Source organism: Stenella coeruleoalba (assembly GCF_951394435.1).
Source record: "Stenella coeruleoalba genome assembly, chromosome: 21".
In the NCBI taxonomy this organism is placed as follows: Eukaryota; Metazoa; Chordata; class Mammalia; order Artiodactyla; family Delphinidae; genus Stenella; species Stenella coeruleoalba.
In genome coordinates this window covers 19,429,184-19,451,302 of record NC_137167.1, presented here as the reverse complement: position 1 = coordinate 19,451,302, position 22,119 = coordinate 19,429,184, and the positions used below count along the sequence as shown (strand labels likewise).

Here is a 22,119-nt window from a genome sequence, read left to right as displayed (position 1 = left end):
CTGAACTACAGGTCAGAGTTGGCTATCACAGATCCTCTGAGAAAGATTTCTACAGATTTAATGAACAGCATGGGCAAAGGCACAGAAACAGAAAGTACAACTTGTATTTGGGAAATGGCATATATCCAATTTGGCTGGGGCGGAGAGAACATGAGATTGTTCAGATTTTGTGTGTGTGTGTGTGGCCTTTTATACTGTTGAAAGCTGAACAATCCTTTTAAAGACACTTACCTGTTTTGCAAACCTGCTTTTAATCCTCATGTAGTTTGCATGATCAAACACTCAAAATCTGACTCTGAATCTCACCAATTGAAATTCATAGCTCATATTTTGGCCTCTTGTTTTCTTTTATCCTTTAGTAGTCATGGAGAGCGATTAAAAGGAATGTGACATATTGTATACCAGTGTTCATAATAGCATTATTCACAATAGCCAAGAGGTGGAAACAAGCCAAATATCCATCAACAGATGAATAAACAAAATGCATTATATACATACATTGCAATATTATTCATTCTTAAAAAGGAAGGAAATTCTGACACATGCTACAGCACGGATGAATCTTGAAGACATTGTGCTAAGTAAAATAAGCCAGACACAAAAGGACATATAGTGAATGATTCTTTTTATTTGAGATACCTAGTGTAGTCAAATTCATAGAGACAGAGATTAGAGTGTGGTTGCCATTGTTTGGGGGAAGAAAATAACAGGAGTGATTGTTTAACGTGTGTAGCATTTCAGTTTGGGAAGATGAAAAATTCTGGAGATGGTTGGTGGTGATGGTTGCACCACAATGTGAATGTACTTAATGCCACTGAATTATACACTTAAAACGGTTAATATTATGCTATGTGTATTTTATCACAATTTTTTTTAAAGGCATCTAACAGTCTTTCTGTGTCACAAAAAAGACACAACAATAGACACTGTCTTGGGTATCTAGACTCTGCTCTCCTCCACCAAGTGAATGAATAATGCCTGTGATTGTATCCACAGATGTAAGGAAATGGTGACACACCACCTCCAGATCAGCCCTTCAAGGGAGAATTTGTTGCCCTGTTGCCATCAGGGCAACAGGTGTGCCATCAGCCCCTTTAGGAGCTCCCTCAGTTATAGAGAGCCACCTCTGGCCAGGGTCTCTCCCCTCCCTGGGCAGCCCACGTGTAACGTCCCATCAAGCTGGGAGTAAGGTCCAGCCATTTTGGCCAAAGCAGGATACCTCTGATGGGCTATATTAGCTCAAAACTCTGCATAAGTTCTCCCTTTGCCCAAACCTGCTCCCTTCCACGGGGTGGATCACAGGCCACTCCCTCATAAACATCCCGAGAACAAAACTTTTTAGCTTCCTGGAGAATATAATCTGAATGGACAGACTTAGTTCCTTTAAAATCAGCAAGAGGAAAAAAGTGTTACCTACAGAGGAACAAGGATGCTAGCAGATTTCTTGCTGGAAATGATGCACGTGAGAAAACAGTGGAGTAACCAGAATGCTATATGCAGAAACTAAGGCAAAAATACCTTCAGGTATACAAAAACAGAAAAAAATCAATCACCAGAATGTCCACACTACAGAAAAAGTAGTTTGAGAAAATTTATTGAACTATATGCTAATGATTTGTGTATTTTTCCTGTGTGTACCTGTGTGTATTTTTTGCATTGATCAATAGTTTATGCTTTAAAAAAAAAAAGAAGCAAGAATAGTTTACATTTATCATATTATGACTGTGGGCAGCTTTCTTCTCTACAATCTGGCCCCTCCAGTCCTGGCTGCCTTAGTAACTCCCTGATGCTTTCATACAAGTCGTCTTTTTCATTTTGCCTAACTTTTCAAGTTTTTCTTGGTAGCAATTTTGTTCTGCTACAAGCACTTACATTATTAAAGCAGAAGTTTCTGTTACTTTTCTTTATTGCAATGTAAAATTCTCATTCTGCTACAAGAGTGAGTGAGTTTGGCAATGTTAGAAAATGATTTTAGGAGCAAGGTATTGTCTCCAGATTCACCTCTTCCCCATCTCACAAATAATTCTAGATTATTAAAAATCACTTTTTTCCTTTCCTAAATTAGCAATGTATATGAAACCATTAATTATTTGTGTGTGTATTATTGCTGCCTCACTCTCTATAGATCAAACTCAACAGTCCTAATCTTGTTTCAAGACAATAGGAAACTAGAATTTATTGCATGACTTCTATGTATTAGGCCTGATAGTAAGTAATACTTCATGTAAGATGCCAACTTGATGTAAGTTACCAAGTTTGAATCTTTTATTATATGCTATCACAGATAAGGAATTTTATTGTTCCATGAACAATAAATATTTTTGAGCCTCTATTGTATGGTACGTATATGCTAGGTGCTATGGATATAGAAGCAAGAAAAGAGTCCCTGATCTCTGTTTAATGACGAGAGAAACTCCAGTACACAATATAGTGATGTGTGATATAAGAGAGTAAACACATAGGAAAACATCTAGCCTAGGTGGATGGGCTTAGGGGAAGGGCAAGTGGCCAGGGAAGGCCTATTTCATTCATAGAGGGTACAGAGGGATTATTGGAATATTGGAATAGACAAATAAAGGAAAAGAGAACTGGAATACACACACACACACATACATATGTATACATATGTATACACACACATATATCAACCATGTATATATATGTATGTGTGTATATATATATATATATATATATATATATATATATATATATATGGCAGCAATAACAAAAGAGCACATGTAATGTGGTTGAATCATTGGTGAAAATAGTCGTCACAGGAGATGAGGTATTAGGCTTGCCAGGCATCTTTATTGAACCAGAAGATATTCTAGTAAACTGGATGGATCCCCCTTTCTTCATTCTTTAAGTTTCCTGATTGGCTAATAGGAAAATGGTACATACTGGGAGCCTTCTTTATTTACAGAAGTTCCCCAAGTAGTCATGTTTGGTAAGAATCTCTACCCCTGAATCTATCATCTGTGGGCAAGAGAGCAGGCATATAGCCCCGATGTGTGGGTGCTGTATGTCTAGGTGTACGCTGATATATAAGTGACTAGGCTAATTGGATTCTCTCTCCCAGGGCTGTGGAATTTGTATGGAAAGACACAGGGGCTAAACTTCCACTGAAATTAAATCATTTTAAGGGTGCACACTACAGAACAGATCCAAGAACTCTTGCTGAGCATTTTGGGGCAGTGCATGTTCTGTCTTCCTCAGCTTTTTTGTGGCAGTCTGTTATTGATTCTGTTACTTACCTTAGTATCCCTGTAATAAATTCATTTGTTTATTTTATTTATTTATTTTTGCTCAAGATGACTGGATAAATTTATTTCTTTAGCTTATAAGCAAAAACAAAAAGTGGATTACTCTGAGATTAGGCTTTAATATTTCATAATCTTTGATTGCTAGAGGTAGGGACAAAAAGTCTAAAAGTTCTAGAATTTTCCCTCAATATTTCTAAGGAGGAAACGGGAAAACACTTCAATCTTAGAGAATCACTTTGGTGTGTATTCTTGGTCATGCACATGTATGGACATCTATTCTTTGTTTTCGAGGTAATCCTAGTTATTGGTAAAGTCATCCACATGCAAATGTAAAATTTTTAAATGTAAATTTTAGAAGTTTAATATGCCAGCTTCTGGTCTCAAATGCACATGCAGAAAAATAAATTCATTGTAATGAAACTTATGCAGGCTAACCAAACAATGAATCAGAATGTGAGTGTAATTGTGCACAAGAAAACTTTTTTTTCTCAGCATTATGTAGTTATTTTGAAGCGAAAGTAAGAAACTATATCTCAAAATTTCCTGGGGGTCCAGTGGTTAGGACTTGCTTCGACTGCCAGTGGCACGGGTTCGATCCCCGGTCCAGGAAATAAGGTCTCGCAAGCTGTGCGGCCAAAAAAATTAAATGAACTGTCTTAGAGCATTATATTTAGGATGTCTTATTTTTTTCTAAGAAATAAAAAATATTAAAAGCTGAATGAAAAATAAGGACAAATTTTATTTTTTAAATTTTATTGATTGATTGATTGATTTTTGGCTGCATTGGGTCTTTGTTGCTGTGTGCAGGCTTTCTCTAGTTGCAGCCAGCCGGGGCTACACTTCGTTGTGGTGCGTGGGCTTCTTATTGCTGTGGCTTCTCTTGTTGCAGAGCATGGGCTCTAAGTGTGTGGGCTTCAGTAGTTGCAGCACGTGGGCTCAGTAGTTGTGGCTCGCGGGCTCTAGAGCGCAAGCTCGGTAGTTGTGGCACAGGGGTTAGTTGCTCCGCGGCATGTGGGATCTTCCCAGACCAGGGATCGAACCCGTGTCCCCTGCATCGGCAGGCGGACTCTCAACCACTGCGCCACCAGGGAAGCCCCCAAGGACAAATTTTAAATTCAAATGTACAAATACACTTCTGTCAATAACATGTTTTTAAATTTTCTGCTAGTGTCCAGAAATTTTGTCAGGATAGCTAACAACTCTGGGAATTCTACTTTTAGTTGTGGTCATAAAAGTATGAATCATCGTGTGTTTTCCAATTAGTTGGATGATGTTTTAAGAGGAGATAATATTTTAAGAATCTAAAAACTGGAGGAAAAAAGCTCACGTAGAAACAGGATTTAGGTACCTGAATGAAAAAGATGTATAGCAAATTTATCAAAGAAAGCAGAGAAGTCATACTGGGGAGTAGAGAGAAAGCAGACGCTTGTGTTACAGCCCATCTTCCTTGGGTCTAAAGGCATATTTTAAAATGTGGTTTTACTTAACATGAGCTCTTGTTTTCTTTTTTCTCCACATATTTTTACACAATATAACTGAATTTCTTCTTCATGTATTTAGTGTAAAAAAATCTGTTTTCTATTAGAATTTAACATTTATTTGGTTGCAATTGTTTTTTTTTAATGATGTGATCTTATGGGGAGATTCTTCTTTAATAAGAAAGATGTTATTCTTCAGAAGCATAAAATATATGCAATTCTGAAGTCCTTGCATACACATCGAAAGAAAAACAAACATTCCTTGCCCAGAGCTCTTTTTATTCTTTACAGGGAAACTATATTGAATAAGAAAACATCTTTTGCACTTTGCCCTGTTAGGCAACTAATTCAGAGTTGGTTAGATACCAGAGGGAAAAAATTTCAGATAAGCAAGAAACCTCTGAAAAGAAGAGTACTAAATAAGCATTTCATTTTATCTTAACTGGTAAGCAGGGGAGGATACAGGTTTTGTGAGACCTGAAGCTATACATTTTGGGCGATCTGTCCAATGTCTATTAAGATTACTTTTTACGTGCTTTATGTAGCCGGCCAAGAGGGCCAGTGAGTCCTCCAGGAAACAACAGTGCATTTGAAAAATTCCTTCTCTGGCATTCGGTTTTCCTGTTTGGGATCCTGTATATAACAGAGTTCAATCAGAGAAGCAGAGCCTCTAGGATATATAAGGAATGACCTTAGGCTATTGTGTGTCTCTCAAAGGCCCTTTTCTTAAGATAAGATGCCGGAGGAGTTCGAAGGATGGAGGGTAGGTGAGTGAAAAGGGTAGATGGCTGTAAGTAAGGGAAGCAGGAGCTGGAGCCCATGAGGACGGACTGCAAGCTCTGTCAGTTCTTGTTGCCTCTGACCTGGCTGTTGTGGCTTTCCTGTAGAAGCTGAAGCCATTGTCATGTGTTGAAGGAAGATCCAGGGGAGGCGGGGCAGCTGCAGGCCTGGCAGAGATCTTATGCCAGCGAGATGAGCCAACAGATAGGCAACAGCATGTGAGAGCTAAAAAGCCTGCCGCTTCATTTCTGCCCTCCAAATCGCCCACAAGAATCCCAACTCTGGCAAGGGAAAGGGCTTTCCGGGAAATGAACCCTTTTTCTTGGTTCCTTTTCCTTGTCTTCTGATGTATCGATCTTCATTCGCCCTTATTTTTCTAGATCGTATTGTCAGACTCTTTCTCAGAAAGGCTATGTTAAGGTAGTTTTTTGTTTGCTGTTTTCGTTTTTGGTTTTTTAGTTCTTGCACGTCTGAAATGGCTTTATTCACACTTCACACTTGATTGCTAGCTTGGCAGTGTAGAGTCCTGATTTGGAAAATATAAATTCCCTCAGAACTTTTAAGGCATTCTTTCTGTGGAGAAGCATGATGCCATTCTGAGTCTCAGTACTTTTTATGTGATTTCACTTCTGAAAGCTTTGTGCAGCTTTTCACTAACACTGCTATTCAAAATTTTATCATGATTTGCCCAAGGGGTGGGTGTTTTTTGTCTTGTTTTTAAAGGTCATTGTGCTGGACACTAAATAAACTCAACTTCAACTCTTTCAGTTCTGGGAATTATTTTTCTATTGTTTCTTTGTTAATTCACTCTCCATTTTGTTCTATCTCCTCTTTGAAAGTTCTGTTAGGTACATGCTTGACTTCCTAAAATTATACCTCTAATTTTCTTATCTTTTCTCTCCTATTTTATTCTACTTTCTGGGAGGTTTCCTTGAATATATATTCTAATCCACTCAGTGAAGTTTGTTTAATTTTGACGATTTCATTTAATTTCTTTGAGCTTTTTGTGTTAATTGTTCCTTTTTAAATAAAAATAACAGCATTCCATTATTGTTTCTTACTTTTCTGATAATACTAAATATAGTTTGGAAGTTTTCTTCTGCAGACATCTCCCATCTTAAAAAATAAAACAAAACCTTTTCTTTACTTCCCATTATAGCAGTTGCACTTCTTTTTAGCTATGTCCAATTTATCCCCTCCCATTCTCTCTTAAACTCACTCTGACCAGGCTTTCACTCCACCATTCCACTGAAACTGACCTTGTCACAGTCTCCAAGGACCTTCATGTTTCTTCATCCAAGGATCAGTTCTCAGTCCTCCTGTTACTTTATCTGCTAGACACATGAATGACTCCCTTTTCCTTGAAGCATCTTCTCACCTGGTTCCTAGGATGTCGCTCATTCCTGGTTTTCCTCCTACCCCACTGACAACTCCTTTCTACTATTCTTGCTCTTTGTGCCTCATCTCCCCAGCTTCTTAACATTGGTTTACCCCAGGGCTCGGTATTTTTACCTCTTCCCTTCTGAATCTGTACTACATCCTTGCTGTCCTCATTCTTATAACTTTAAATACCATTCTTTATGGTACTGACTTTAAAATATATATTTTCCCCTAACTGTAGACTCTGTAATCCAACTGCCTTCTTCACATTTTCCTTGCATGTTTAACAGTCATCTCAAACTTACCGTTTCCAAAATAGAGTTCTTCATCTCTCCTCCTTGCTCCAAATTGTTATTCTTTCATTCTTCCCCACCTCAGCTTATTGACATGTCCATCTTTCAGGTTGCTAAGACCAAAAACCTTGAAGTCATCTTTGACTTCTTTTTTTCTCTCACAACTCGCATTCAATCTGTCAGGAAATCATTCTTCTACTTTGAAATTATATCCATTCCTCTTCACCTCCACTATTAGCATCCTGTTCTGACCTGCCATCATTTCTTGCCTGGAGTATTCCTCTAGTCTCTTACCGGTCTCTCTACCTCCACTCTTGTGCCCCCCAATGTAGGTCACATTGTATTATTTCTTGGTTCAAAATTACCTCAGGGGCTTGCCCATCACTCAGAGTAAAAGTCCCATTCCTTTCAACAGACTAGTAGTCTGTCTGTAATCTGATCTCTGTTATCTCTCTGAACACATCGACTGCTTGCTTCCTAGCTATTCCTCAGACATTCAGACACACTTCAGTCTCATAGCCTTTGCACTAGCTAGTCTCTCTGCCTGGACTTCTTCCTTCCTCCCTCTGTCCCCAGATATCCCCATGATTTACTTTCTTCTCTCCTTCAAGTCTTTGCTCAAATGTCGTCTCAATAAAGCCTTCCCTGGCCCAGTCTATCTAAATTTGCCTCTCTTTCCCCCACCCACTCACTAAGCCTCTCCACTGACTTATTTTTCTTCACAGTATATGGCAGACATCACTTTCTAACAAATCTATTTATTTATTTCATTTAATGTTTACTTCCACCTTTCTGCTAGAATGTAAGCTCTATGAGGGGAGAGACTTTTGTCTGTTTTGTTCATTACAGTTTCCCCAGCATCTAGAACACTGCCTGGCCCCCAGTATTCTGTATTCCCTGGGTTCCATTTTTATTTTTTTCTCCCCTTGTTTTTATCTCTGTTTTTCATACTGGAGACATTCTTCAAATGTCTGGTGACCCTTGGTTATATCTATGTGAGGCACCGACAAAGCTAACAGAAAGCTAGCTTAATGTTCATGGGTAGAGTTTGTGGACTGGTGAGATTCAATATATGGTTAGGTGGTGAACTGGCATATCTGTGGAGGTTGCATTATATTTTAGTATCCTTAATTTTTTTTCCTGTGGGGCCCTTCCATTTCTCCCGAGAAGAACCCTGTCTCCTGCTAGGAAATACAAACCTGCCTGACAGCAATCTTGTTTGAAAGAGGTGCCTGGTTGTACTTTTTCTATACATGCTTTATTTTAACTTCTCTGTTTGTGGCTCCTACCTTTCAACATTCCTGCTATCCTCAAATGAAAATAAGGTCCAGATCAAATTCTTTTAGGAATAAAAAATGGGCAAGTGGTAGGTAGTATATGAATAAAGAGGGTAGGAGTTACATGGGCTGGGGAGGAGGCTATAGGGTCCAGCTACACTTTTTATATTATTTTACCAATCCCCTTATTTTCAGCCTTGACAGTCACTCTTGAATTTTGTGGTTCCTCTAAAATCTCTTCCAATAAGTTGTTGTAATCTCTTATCTCTTCACATATCATTCCTGTTTGCTTTGACATTGTAGGTTTATGCCTTTCTATTTCTTTGCTGTCATCTTAAAGGGATTTGAGGAGGAAGCACATTTTTAAATGTGTGGTCAATCCACCATATTTAACAAGAAGATTTTGGTGACAATTTTTTTGTTTAGCTAGGAGCAGGGCCATTATTTATCTTTGGAGAAAACTTTTCTTTTTCTTGGTGGGTGATACTTTAATGCGCTTTTATTATGCAAAATATAGCACAGATTATATTCTGAAATGGAAACTTTATGGGAAAAAAAGCAAAATTTTTCTGCATAATCTATAAATTGTATCTTAATTGTAGGTATAGAATCAGTAGTGGTTAGTACTTTATTGGCTGGGGATGTAGAAATTTTTTCCCTTCTTATAAAGCAAGAGAGGAATTAAGGGTAGGATATGACCAAGGACATTCTCTACATGGAGGATTATGTAATTCCTTCAACATGTCAATAGTTTGGGTCCATTGATAAGGGTGCCCATGGGGCACCTCTATGGAGAAGAGAATACTCATAGCTAAAATTCCTGTTTACATTTTCCTTCTCTGCATTGTAATTTCTTTCTATTATCCCCAAAGTTTCAGAAGCTTTGCAAACTTCACAGCTTATCAAATGCTTTTGTTGGGGTTTCAGGGAAGGGGCTTGTGTCCAAGTCTAGATTAGGTTAGGGAAGGAGAAAGTGGCCTTTTCCTACAACCACCACTTACATTTTGAAATCTGCCTGGTAGTAACAGCAGCATTTCAAGACCACCATGGTCCCAGAACTCTAGGAGTTGGCCAGGAACAGAGCAAAGCAACTAGATTTTTTAGGTAATAATATAGATTTTCCAACTGGATAATTACAGCAGCTTTGTGATTATCTGTTTTGAGCCCCAGAGGAACTATGAAAGGGATCCCTAATTCCACAGGACTCTTTACCGAAGTCTCAGTTCCAACCTAGTTTACTCATCCGTTACACATACTCACCAGCGTTGCCTAGTTATCCATGAACTTTCCTAACTTTGATATAAAATTTTAATCCTCTTTCATAATATGTTCTAGGAAGGTTTCTTGTAGATAATAATAAATAATCAAAAAAGAAGAATTTAAAAGTGGGAGTGGATCGTAGGGACCATTAGATCCAATAGCTTTTTTCACAGATGAGAAGACTGAGCTTCAGAGAGGAGCAATGACTTGCTCAGGAGCATATAATGAGCCATGACAGAGCTTGGAAATTAATGCAGTTCTCTCAGTCTTCAGTAAAACGCTTTTATTCCCTTGACCATACCATTCATATTGACATGACGTGGAGTAATTAATTCAGGACCCGTTTATTGAGCATCTATTAATTTAAACTTTTACTAGTTACATAGACAATAGGAATAGGTAGGGTGACTCACTAGTGAAATTGGTTTAGTCTCACTAATTTTAAAGTGCTTTTCCATAGTAATTTCTCAGACTTATGCTACATGAGAATGTTTTATATCCTTTCAGGACTCCCTATGAGATGATATCTAAACCAACATTATAGGAAGTTTATATATTTAGGAGTTTCATAACCTCCACCTGAGGAAGCTCTGTTAGTTGCCTGAAACGAAGACTAGTCTTGTTAACCTCTTTCCTTGGTATTTAAAATATGTTCCATCCTAAATATTTTGATAAAAGTCACATTTTTAAGTTTAAAATGTGATCACAGTATTCAGAGCACAGGATTTTATAAGTCCCATAAAAGGTATCTCCCCCTTCATTGGGAGTCAAGGTTGGAAAATATAACTGTCAGAAATGTTTGCTGGTAGAATACACTAAAGGATATACGATCTGTTGTCTAGTTCATGATGGGGCTGAGAACAGACAGGTTCACTGCTGCAGGCAGGAGCGGACTGGAGTTGGGGAGACCTGGAATTCAACCTTCCTCTTGGGACTGGGTCAGGTATCAGGTAAGGGGCAGACACAATATATAGTCCAGAGGGTTTGGATGACAACTGTGTTATAACTGATGTATTAATTGAGAAGCTTCTCTGAATATGGTCTTCCAAAAGGAGAAGGAAAAAATTCGTCGGTGCTCATTCTTGGGTCAGAGAAGAAAAGTTTATCTAATTACTTTACTTTGAAAAAAAAAAGCCTCTAAGTCCAATGCTCTTTATTCATGTTCTTTGTTCATCAAAATTCCTTTTGCTTGATTTGCTCTGGGGCAATTTTGTCCACCATGAGGAAGTCCTCTATGCAAATTCCTAAACAGGTTAGCTTACCAAGCAATTCTCTTTTCCTAAATTAATAAGTTCACTTTTCTGTTTTATATATCCCTTGAGAAACTGTTAAGTATGAGTCTGTTCTCCAGAAAATAATCACTTAGGGTAAATGTGTAAAATCCAACTTCTAGACAAGCTAATTTAAGATGTAAGCCTAATGAGCTCACTGTTCTGCTCAGTGAAGCCCCTTTGAGAAGCTGAGCCCTGTATGCTAAGTGTAATAAATCAGACTGAGAAAGACAAATACTGTATGATATCACTTATACATAGAATCTAAAAAATACAACAAACTAGTGATATAACAAAAAAGAAGCAGACTCACAGATGTAGAGAACAAACAAGTGGTTACCAGTGGGGAGAGGGAAGAGGGTGGGGCAATATTGGATAGGGGGGTAAGAGGTACAAACTATTAGGTATAAAATAAGCTATAAGGATATACTGTACAACATGGGGACTATGGCACATATTTTATAATTGTAACTGGTGTATAACCTTTAAAAATTGTGAATCACTATATTGTACACCTATAACATATAATATTGTACAGCAACTATACTTCAATTTTTTAAAAAGAAAGAAAGAAAGAAAAAAAAAGCAGCCATGCCTTACAGTATGCATCCCAACCATTCTGTTTCTGGTCCATCTCCTCAAACACTGGATCTCACCTGCCCTTCTTGTCTCGTTGTTTTCTCATACTTCTGTCAGCCACTGAGCTGAGGTCTCATTCTCATTTCATAGCTTTGGTACAATTGTGCAAGGTCACAAATCTGACATTTCCTGATGCTCTGACAATGCATCCATGGTCTACAGTACTAACATTCCTCCCAAAAAGTTCAGGTTCTGACACGCCTTCACAGAACATTGACCCTAGATTCTGTCCTTATCGTCTGATTAGCTTTTCCCAGGTTTCTCCTGAGGCCATGGTGCTGCTCGCATCCTTGACAGATAGCATTGATCATCTTTAACGGTAAAGAGCACAGATTCTGAGCCAGTCTGCCTTTGAATCCTAGCTCTACCTCTTGCTCATTGTAACTTGACCTTGGGCAAGTTACTTAAACCTCTGTGCCTTGGTTTCCTCATTTGTGAAATGGGGATAGTAACAGTACCCACTGATGGGGCTGTTGGCGCTGAATGAGTTAGTATATTTACCACGTCTGGTACATAAGGGTGCCACGTGTGATAGCTGCTGTTACTGGGACATACAGTTATAGGTCCCTCCTCTGAGGAAGTGAGCTCAGGGTTTACTAAATGCTTGAATGGGAAGGAGGCAAAAAGGATACAAGGAGCAAAAAAATAGGTCTGTATTTCAAAATACTGCATTTTACCAGAGGCAATTATCAAATCAGCCAAATAATCCCATACCTTTGCTTTTGAAGTTTAACAGCAGCAGCTTGAATTCATTATTGTGAATGTGTAATTTCCACTTATCCCATGTGTGTAAACCACTTCAACCTAGTTGACTTTTTCTTTCCAGTAAATCATCAGGATTACCTTTTCCTTAGTAAACTTGAAAATTTCTGAGTGAATGATGAGAAAATGCTTAATGGGAAGGCCAAACACCAGCAATACTTTAGTCCAGAAAACAACAAAGAACAGAGAGAAAAACAACTTTTTACTGGAATCTGAGTTAATAAATAGGGATCACAGAACAAACAGCAAACAACAGCGTGAGTTACATCAGAATGAAAAAAGAAATGATGAACCTGGGTTTCCAGTCTGAAACTATTGTGCAATGTGATTAATGGCGCTAACATCTTACACATTAGAAAATCCTCTACAGTTTAAAACAAAAGGAACAGCTCGATCAGAGGATAATTGATGCTTACAAATAAATTTCACAATTTTGCACCTCAGGGAATATTTTTGCTTTTCTTAAAGATCAAAGAAATTGACTGTTTCATCTTGACAATTATTAACTTACCACATTTTTAGAACTAAGAAAAATTTGGCTTCTCTCCATATTGTAGTTGAAATGAAATTTTAATCCGTATCTTTTTTTTTTTTTTGCGGTACACGGGCCTCTCACTGTTGTGGCCTCTCCTGTTGCGGAGCACAGGCTCCGCACGCGCAGGCTCAGCGGCCATGGCTCACAGGCCCAGCCGCTCCGCGGCATGTGGGATCTTCCCGGACCGGGGCACGAACCCGTGTACCCTACATCGGCAGGCAGACTCTCAACCACTGCACCACCAGGGAAGCCCTAATCCGTATCTTTATAGGTAAAATTTTATTATCGTTAATACCAGAAAGCAAAGCTTCAACCAAACTTTGGTTTTACTTAATCTTCAAGTGAACATTATTGAAGTTAGTCAAAATTCAAAAATTCTGTGGATGAGCACAATAGTAAGAGGTTAACAAATCAAAGATATGTTTTTATAAAGATATATTATTGGATTTTTAGTAAAAATTCATGCAAATAGGAGAAAAAAAAGAAAAATATCAGAGTACTGGGATTTGTCCTTGAATTCCCTCTTTTAGTTTTCCTTCCAGTTAAACTGATTTCCTCATCTATTTGTTTCTGGACTAAAGCCAGAATCAACACAGTCCCTATTTCTAATCAAATAACAGAGAAGCAATTACAAAGTCTGAATGCAGTTGGAGGAGCCTGGGAGACAGAGTGGCTGGACCTCGCCTAAGCTGTGTCTCTGACTCATTTGTGACTTCAGGCAAGGTATTTAACCTCTCTGCACATTTGACATAATTGTAGTAATGCTAGTTGATTTCCTAGGTATGATATTAAGCATAACTCAAAAAACAACTGTTGGCCCTTGAGAAAGGTCAGGTTGATTAGAGAGACGGCTGCTTCTGCCACTTGGAAAAGAGATTTAGAATTACATCTCCTTTCCATTCCTGGTACATTTTGAATGAATTGGATGAGAATTTGATGTAAATAAAAAGATTTGCAGTTTTAATATACAAAATGGAAAATAAAATGGATGATGTTATAATTTCCTCTTCAGAAGTAAAAACTTCAGAAATGTTCTTTATTTCTTTCTTTTGGGAATCAAACTTATTTGGCTTTTTGAAGCTTTCATTGAGTATAAATTCTTGAGATAAGTAACAAAGATACTGTTATATTCCAATACCAGAAAAAGGGAAAAAATTAGAAGAAAATAACCCAAAAGGAGTCTCTAAGTCTATTTATGGGTAATTTTAGCTGTCTTCCATTAATATGAGACACATTAATATGTCTTACACGTTACCATTTGTGAATGCTAACTTATTAAATATGCTTCCTTCAGTAACTTTTTCTTCTTTTTAATTTCTTTTATCTGTATCCTTTCATAATAGCTCACTTAAAACAACCATTTTTGAATTACCATTACATGCTAGTAATGAACTTGTGTTTGGTAATTGTGTTTTTAAAAGTTAACATGTCAGCTGTAGAACATTTTAGTCCCAAACTTAAAATTTTTGTGTTTAAATTTAATTTACTAAAATCAATTAAAACTCAAAGATTTTATTGGGAAAAAATGGACTTCCACTTAGAACAATTTATATCAAATGATACAGTACATCAAAGAATAGCCATTTGAAAACTGTTTTAATTTTATAATAATTAAAATTTTGAGATAGACCAAAGCAAAAACATTGTAAAATAAATACAACTAGTTGTATAGTGAGGAATGAAGTAATCTGATATAACTTCACCACAATCCAGGTTTGCAGTCTAATGATGGTTTACTATGATGAATGATGGAGATCAGAATTTCAAAGCAAGTTTCTTATACCTAAACATTTCTTCAATATTATAGAAGATAGCTGGAATTAGTAATGGAGGCACTGGGGAATTTTAAAAGACTTAAGATAGTCTCAGGAATTATTTTAAAGATGATCGAGTTAATATAATGACTTTTAAATATATATAATAACATTTTGAAATGCCTTATTGTTTAAGGATCTGCCAGACTAGGGGCTGCCTCCTTTCTCTGGGAAAAATCAGATTTGATTATTTTAATGGCAATGAATTGGGAATTCAATGGCAAGAGAAACCTGCCAAAGCTTTTTCACTGCCCCTTTATTTTCTTTCTTTTCTTTTTTTAAAATATATTTATTTATCTATTTATTTTTGGCTGCGTTGGGTCTTCGTTGCTGCGCGCGGGCTTTTCTCTAGTTGTGGTGAATGGGGGCTATTCTTCGTTGTGGTGTACAGGCTTCTCATTGCAGTGGCTTCTCTCGTTGCAGAGCATGGGCTGTAGGCACACGGCCTTCAGTAGTTGTGGCATGCGGGCTCAGTAGTTGTGGCATACGGGCTTAGTTGCTCCGCGGCATGTGGGATCTTCCAGGACCGGGGCTCGAACCCGTGTCTGCTGCATTGACAGGCAGATTCTTAACCATTGCACCAACAGGGAAGTTCCTGCCCCTTTATTTTCTACCAAATATAATGCATTACAATCTGTATATAATATAATTTCCCAGCATCTCCCAGAGCACTTTTTTTGTTTTTTGTTTTTTTTTTTTTGGCTGCGTTGGGTCTTCATTGCTGCGCGGGCTTTCTCTAGTTGCAGGGAGGAGGGGCTACTCTTCATTGTGGTGCACGGACTTCTCATTGCAGTGGCTTCTCTTGTTGCGGAGCACGGGCTCTAGGCGTGCGGGCTTCAGTAGTTGTGGCAGGTGGGCTCAGTAGTTGTGGCTCGCGGTCTCTAGATCACAGGCTCAGTAGTTGTGGCACATGGGCTTTGTTGCTCCACGGCATGTGGGATCTTCCCAGACCAGTGCTCAAACCCGTGTCCCCTACATTGGCAGGCAGATTCTTAACCACTGCTCCACCAGGGAAGCCCTCCCAGAGCACTTTTAACACACACTTTCACTTATGCAAGAGCCAGATTCAGATATAGATATAAGAACATAATTTTTTATTGAAGTGTAATTTGCAATGTTGTGTTAGTTGCAAGTGTATAGCAAAGTGATTCAGTTATATATATAGATATATATAAAACAAGGACCTACCTATACAGTAGGTCCTTTTTGTTTATCTATTTTATATATAATAGTGTGTATATTTTAATTCCAAGCTCCTAATTTGTCCCCACCCCTCTCCCCTTTGGTAACCATAAGTTTGTTTTCTATGTCTGTGGGTCTGTTTCTGTTTTGTAAATAAGTTCATTTTATCATTTTTTTAAAATTCCACAAATAAGTGTCAGTTGCTTCATTTGTAAATATTTTCTCCCATTCTGAGGGTTGTCTTTTCGTCTTGTTTATGGTTGCCTTTGCTTAAAAGCAAAAGCTTTTAAGTTTAATTAGGTCCCATTTGTTTAATTTTGTTTTTATTTTCATTACTCTAGGAGGGTCTATTTTATTTCTTTAGGCAGATGATATGCCCTCTCTGAGCCTTGCTTCCTCAGATGTTGGCAGGGTTCAACTGGATGATCTCACTTCCTTTAATTATATTTTGATTGTGTGTTCTAACCTCATGGGATAATACTTTGTACTTCAAAAATCTCTTTTGTGTTTTAAAAAAAACAACTATTTTCCATCTTTTTCTTTTGCTTGCTTATAATAAAACAATTATCTTGCTTCTTATTTTCTGTAACATTAAAAAACTTTATATGTTTATGACTGTGTAGTTGATTACATGTTAAGAAACCTCCGTTATGTGGAGGGTTTTTTCGTTTTGTTTTGTTTTACTTTTTGCTACTTGAACTTCATGGTAAATTTTAAAATTAAATAATAAATGACCTTAAGGATACAAATGAGATTTTGTTTTAAATAGGAGCATACCTGTTGTAATTTTGCTCAAGAAATATATTTATTACCAACTGAAAAATGAGTCAAACTAATAATTTATTATGAAATAGCTATGATAATGTCTTTAGCCCATTAAGAGCCAAATTTTAAATATTTTAGGTATTAAGTTTTCAGTTATTTTTTTTTCCTTTGGGGATTTTATAAATCCAAATATCTCTTTTAAAAGTAACTCTTTTTAAGCTATCACACACTGCAATGTCTTATTTGCAAATCAATAAAAACCTTATGAAAGGCATAGTTTGTTAAGTGTTTCTAGTTGTCACTGGGAGTGGGGAGATGATGGAGGGAATCTGACAGGGACATCTAATAAATTCAGCAGACCAACTGAATTCAGTCTCTAGTAAACAACTATAAAATTGCAATAACAGATACTGGGAAGTTCTAAAATTGTAACTTAGGTTCACAATTTTTCTTCTCATCCATTCAACAAATATTTTGTTGGGTACCTGTACTGGGTTAAATTGTGTCTTCTAAAGTGATATGTTCAATTCTAAATCCCATTACTTGTGAGTGTAACCTTATTTGGAAATAGGGTCTTTGGAGATGTAATCAAATTACAATAAGTCATATTGGAACCTTAATCCAATGACTGGGGTCCTTGTATTAAGAGAGAAATTTGGACGCAGAGACATACAAAGGAAGACAGCCATGTGAAGATGGAGGCAGAGAGTAGAGTTATGTTGACACAGGCCAAGGAATGCCAAAGATTGCTGTCAACCACCAGAAGCTAGAAGAGGCAGGGAAGGATTGATTCTTCCTTAGAGCTTCTTGAAAGGTGCATAGGCATGCTGACTTGACTTCATATTTCTATCCTCCAGAATGTGAGACAATAAACTTCTGTTATTTTAAGCCACCCAGTATGTGGTAATATGTTGTTATTTTAAAATAATTTTAGATAATGACAGTTAAAAACACTTAAAATCATGTCAGGGAATCACTGTCTGAAAATCCTCTACATATGTAAATTAAATCATGAAGTTTTGAAATTTGATATTTAAAAATGTGTATCAAAATGTACATAGTTAAAGAAAGTCAAATAATACAGAGAGGTTTATGATGAAAATCAGCTGTCCCTGGGCTCATTCCTTCTACTCCATCCCCCTTCACTGGAATCTAACACTTTTTTTGTTGTTGGGGTTTTTTTCTGTATTTCTGAAGTGTAGTTGATTTACAATATTGTGTTAGTTTCAAGTTAATATTTCATTGTGCATATATATGTCATTCTGTTCATCTAGTCATCTGTCAATACACATTTGGGTTGTTTCTACCTTTTGGCTATTGCGAATAATGCTGCTGTAAACATTGGTGTACAACTATCTGTTCAAGTCCCTGCTTTCTGTTATATCTGCGTTTTCACAGTATGGAGATTTGTTCATTTTTCTTTTTAAAAGTAGCCTTTTTAAATCACAATTTTACATAGTATTGAAAAACATGTTAACTGAGAGAATTAGCGATAGTATTAAAGTCAAAGGGTACTTGCCTTTTCTCTTTTGAAAAAGGATAGATAATTCAGAAGCTGGTCAGTATAGCAGAAAACATTGAAGATATTTATGATTCAAGTAGAAAAGTACTACATATAATTCATAAACCAGACAAATAGCTTTTTGTTCTTTATCTTTAGAGAGCACTAGTTACTATCTCAGCTCTTCTTAGGAAAAAGATCAGTGATAAGTTTACAGTGAAATACTACTCAAAATCACAGACAACAGTAGATACATTGACAACATATACATATTTTTTCCAATGGGATTTATGGAATACAGACATTGAAACTAATTGGATTCTTTCTTTTTTGTTTCTCCTCATATTTTTTTTCTATCTTTCATTCTGATGGAGGAAAGGAGGCACATTTTTCAGAGATTTGTTGTATTTTATTAGGCCTTAATTGCATATAATTATGTCTAAATGAACAAGATTAGACCACTGGTATAGCTAAATCTAAAGAAAATAAGTCTTACTATAGCAGTGTTTGACTGCTATGCCTAACAGGAAAGGTGGAAATGTCTTCATTCCATATATACCTAAATTGTCATGATTGTAGTGAGAATTTATTCTTCTGCAAGCTCTTTCTTTACAAATAGAGTCTTGACAGATGGACCGATGATAATGGCAGATCCTTCCAAGAGCTCCCAGACAAAAGAAACATGAAACTACCCCCAGGATCAGGATGAAAATGTATTTGTTTATAACATCAGATGTCTTGGATCAGGGTTTTTATTTCAACCTGAAATTTTGCGAATTTTGTAGGTATGAACTCAACATAAGCAAATGCAAAGTTTAGGAGACTACTGCATTGCAAATGGGCTCTGACTTTATCTTTCATATAAAAAAGAGCTACCTAGATGAGTTTTTAATAGAATTCCAAGATTATTTTATCAATTAGAAGATACTGATAGCAAGCCTATTCATCTTCCTTCTCAATTTGTTCATACTTCTGTTTGCTTGCATTTTTCTTGTCATGCCACTTCTATCCCCTCTAAAAGCCCACAGAACAGGGGTGGGGAGGGTGTCTGTTTTACATTGGAAAACATTTTAAATGCCATAATTAACTTAATTTTCTCTACATGTTAATATAAGCTAATACTTTTAACATAATTAAATATATTTAAAATAAGCTATATGTATAAGCATCTAGTATACATAGCACCTGGCATAAAGCAGGTACACAATACGTGCTTGAATTTAAAGAAAACTAGCTACTAGGATAACAGAGTAAAATATCCGTTTTCCTAAACTGTTGCTACAAACTTTATCATATGCATGTATAAAAGGATGACTTACTGAAAAAAATGGGTCTATAAATGCTCTTTGGAACTTTTCTGTAATGAGCAATTGTATGTCTTCTTGTGTTTTATCTAATTTCTTTGTCCATTTAGCTGTGTAATCTACTCAGCACTTCACTCCCTTCTGTGTATTTTGGTTATTTTATTTACAATGTTGGATATTTTTAACTTTATTTTTTTATTAGTTATCTATCATATACATATTAGTGTATACATGTCAATCCCAATCTCCCAATTCATCACACCATCACCACCCCCCGCCCCCCGCCCCACTTTCCCGCCCTTGGTGTCCATACGTTTGTTCTCTACATCTGTGTTCTCTACATCTGTGTCTTTATTTCGGCCCTACAAACCAGTTCATGTATACCATTTTTCTAGATTCCACATACATGTGTTAAGATACGACATTTGTTTTTCTCTTTCTGACTTACTTCACTCTGTAAGACAGTCTCTAGGTCCATCCACGTCTCTACAAATGACCCAATTTCGTTCATTTTTATGGCTGAGTAATATTCCATTATATATACATACCACATCTTCTTTATCCATTCGTCTGTCAATGGGCATTTAGGTTTCTTCCATGACCTGGCTATTGTAAATAGTGCTGCAATGAACATTGGGGTGCATGTGTCTTTTTGAATTATGGTTTTTTCTGGTATATGCTACAATGTTGGATAAAAGGGTTAAATGATAACAAATAAATTATATACTTTCATGGTAAATTAATTGCTATCATATGGATTTCTGCCCAGTGTTGTCATATAGAAAGTTTGGTCTTTAAATGCTTCTCTTTAAACTGTTAAGTAAATATGGACACAGAATGTAATTTAAAATAAGCCTCCCTTCAGACAGAAAAGAAATAAGCAAAATATTGTGCCTATACCTTTCCTGTGTGCATAAAAGAAGCTTGCCAACTGATGGGCTTCTTTGGAGAATGATCAGGTAAGAACATAGCTCTTTTGTTGGGGAATCTCCCAATGTCAACTTTTGAAGATCTTTTCTGTGACACTATTCATTCCTCCAGAGAGGAATCACACAATCTCTGGCCTGGAAAATAATAGGAGGAGTTTAGAGCTGCCTGCGTGGCTATCTAGCTGCCAGGATGGAAGTAACCTGGGGAGGGCTCAAACTTATAGAACAGTGTCTCTCTTTTGACCTCCATTGTACCTGTGGTCATGATACCTGGAGTCTCTTTGGTTCGACCTTAATAGAAATAAGCCTTTCAGGGCTTCCCTGGTGGCACAGTGGTTAAGAATCCACCTGCCAATGCAGGGGGCATGGGTTCGAGCCCTGGTCTGGGAAGATTCCACATGCCACGGAGCAACTAAGCCCCTGTGCCACAACTACTGAGCCTGCGCTCTAGAGCCCGCGAGCCACAACTACTGAGCCCATGCTCCACAACTACTGAAGCCTGCGCGCCTAGAGCCCCTGCTCCGCAGCAAGAGAAGCCACTTCAATGAGAAGCCCGCACACTGCAACAAAGAGTAGCCCCTGCTCGCTGCAACTAGAGAAAGCCCGTGTGCAACAATGAAGACCCAATGCAGCCAAAACTTAATTAATTAATTAATTAATTTTAAAAATATATTTAAAAAAAGAAGAAGCCTTTCATTTTTTGATGGGGTGGGGAAAACCTTATTCACCTGGCTGTTCATGATTTAGGTGAGAAGCTGGGTATCAGCCCATCACCTCCACCCTGCCTTCCAAGCTAGTGGTCACCTCCAAGCTAGCACCATCTGGGATACTGCAATGCAACCTAGCTTGCTTCTTGTGGTACTCCCTGCTGCTACTGCTTGCTATTCAGTTTTAGCAGCTCTGCCAATTCCCCTGTGTGCTTTTTGTCATCTGGTTGACATTGTATGCCAGGTGTCTTCTCCTCTCCCTTTCTCTTCCACCTTGTCAATCCATGTCTTTTCCATTTTTCTTTACTCCTTTCTAGTGGGGTTTTGTGAGAAAGAAAAATCGTATGTGTTCAATCCAACCCAAAGTCCCTAACTCCTTTTTTTTTTTTAATAAGATGTTGGGGGTAGGAGTTTATTAATTAAATAATTAATTTTTCCTGTGTTGGGTCTTTGTTTCTGTGCGAGGGCTTTCTCTAGTTGTGGCAAGCGGGGGCCACTCTTCATCGCGGTGCGCAGGCCTCTCACTATCGCGGCCTCTCTTGTTGCGGAGCACAGACTCCAGACGCGCAGGCTCAGTAGTTGTGGCTCACGGGCCTAGTTGCTCTGCAGCATGTGGGATCCTCCCAGACCAGGGCTCGAACCTGTGTCCCCTGCATTAGCAGGCAGGTTCTCAACCACTGCACCACCAGGGAAGCCCCCCTAACACCTTCTTAACACTTATTTTCAAAAATATACTTAGCCCATTGTTTTCCCCTTGACAAGGATAAGCATAGGAGGGGAAGTATGTCACTGCAAACAGACTAGCTTTATGGCAAGGAACTCATATTTTTCCCTCTGAGAAAGATTTTCCCTCTAGGGGAAATTCTTCTTCAGAGGCAATAACTAAACTTTTATTAGGGTCGCCATAATAAGTTAGATGCTAGGGATACAACAGTTATAGCAAGGTGTGGCCTTTGCCTTCAAGAATCCTATTCTAAAC

At 37.6% G+C, this 22,119-nt stretch overlaps 1 protein-coding gene across 4 annotated transcripts in view; it reads left to right on the top strand.

The window, feature by feature from the left end:
• The window catches only part of FGL1 (fibrinogen like 1), a 58,158-nt gene that overhangs the window by 11,205 nt on the left and 24,834 nt on the right, over positions 1 to 22,119 (top strand). The window contains exon 1 of one of the 4 annotated variants that reach the window (XM_079909363.1): positions 13,591 to 13,661. The exons of the other annotated variants lie outside the window; for them this stretch is intronic. The gene's annotated coding sequence lies outside the window, so the exon portion shown is untranslated. Of the gene's footprint in view, positions 1 to 13,590; positions 13,662 to 22,119 lie in introns of those variants that run through there. 4 annotated transcript variants of the gene reach the window in all.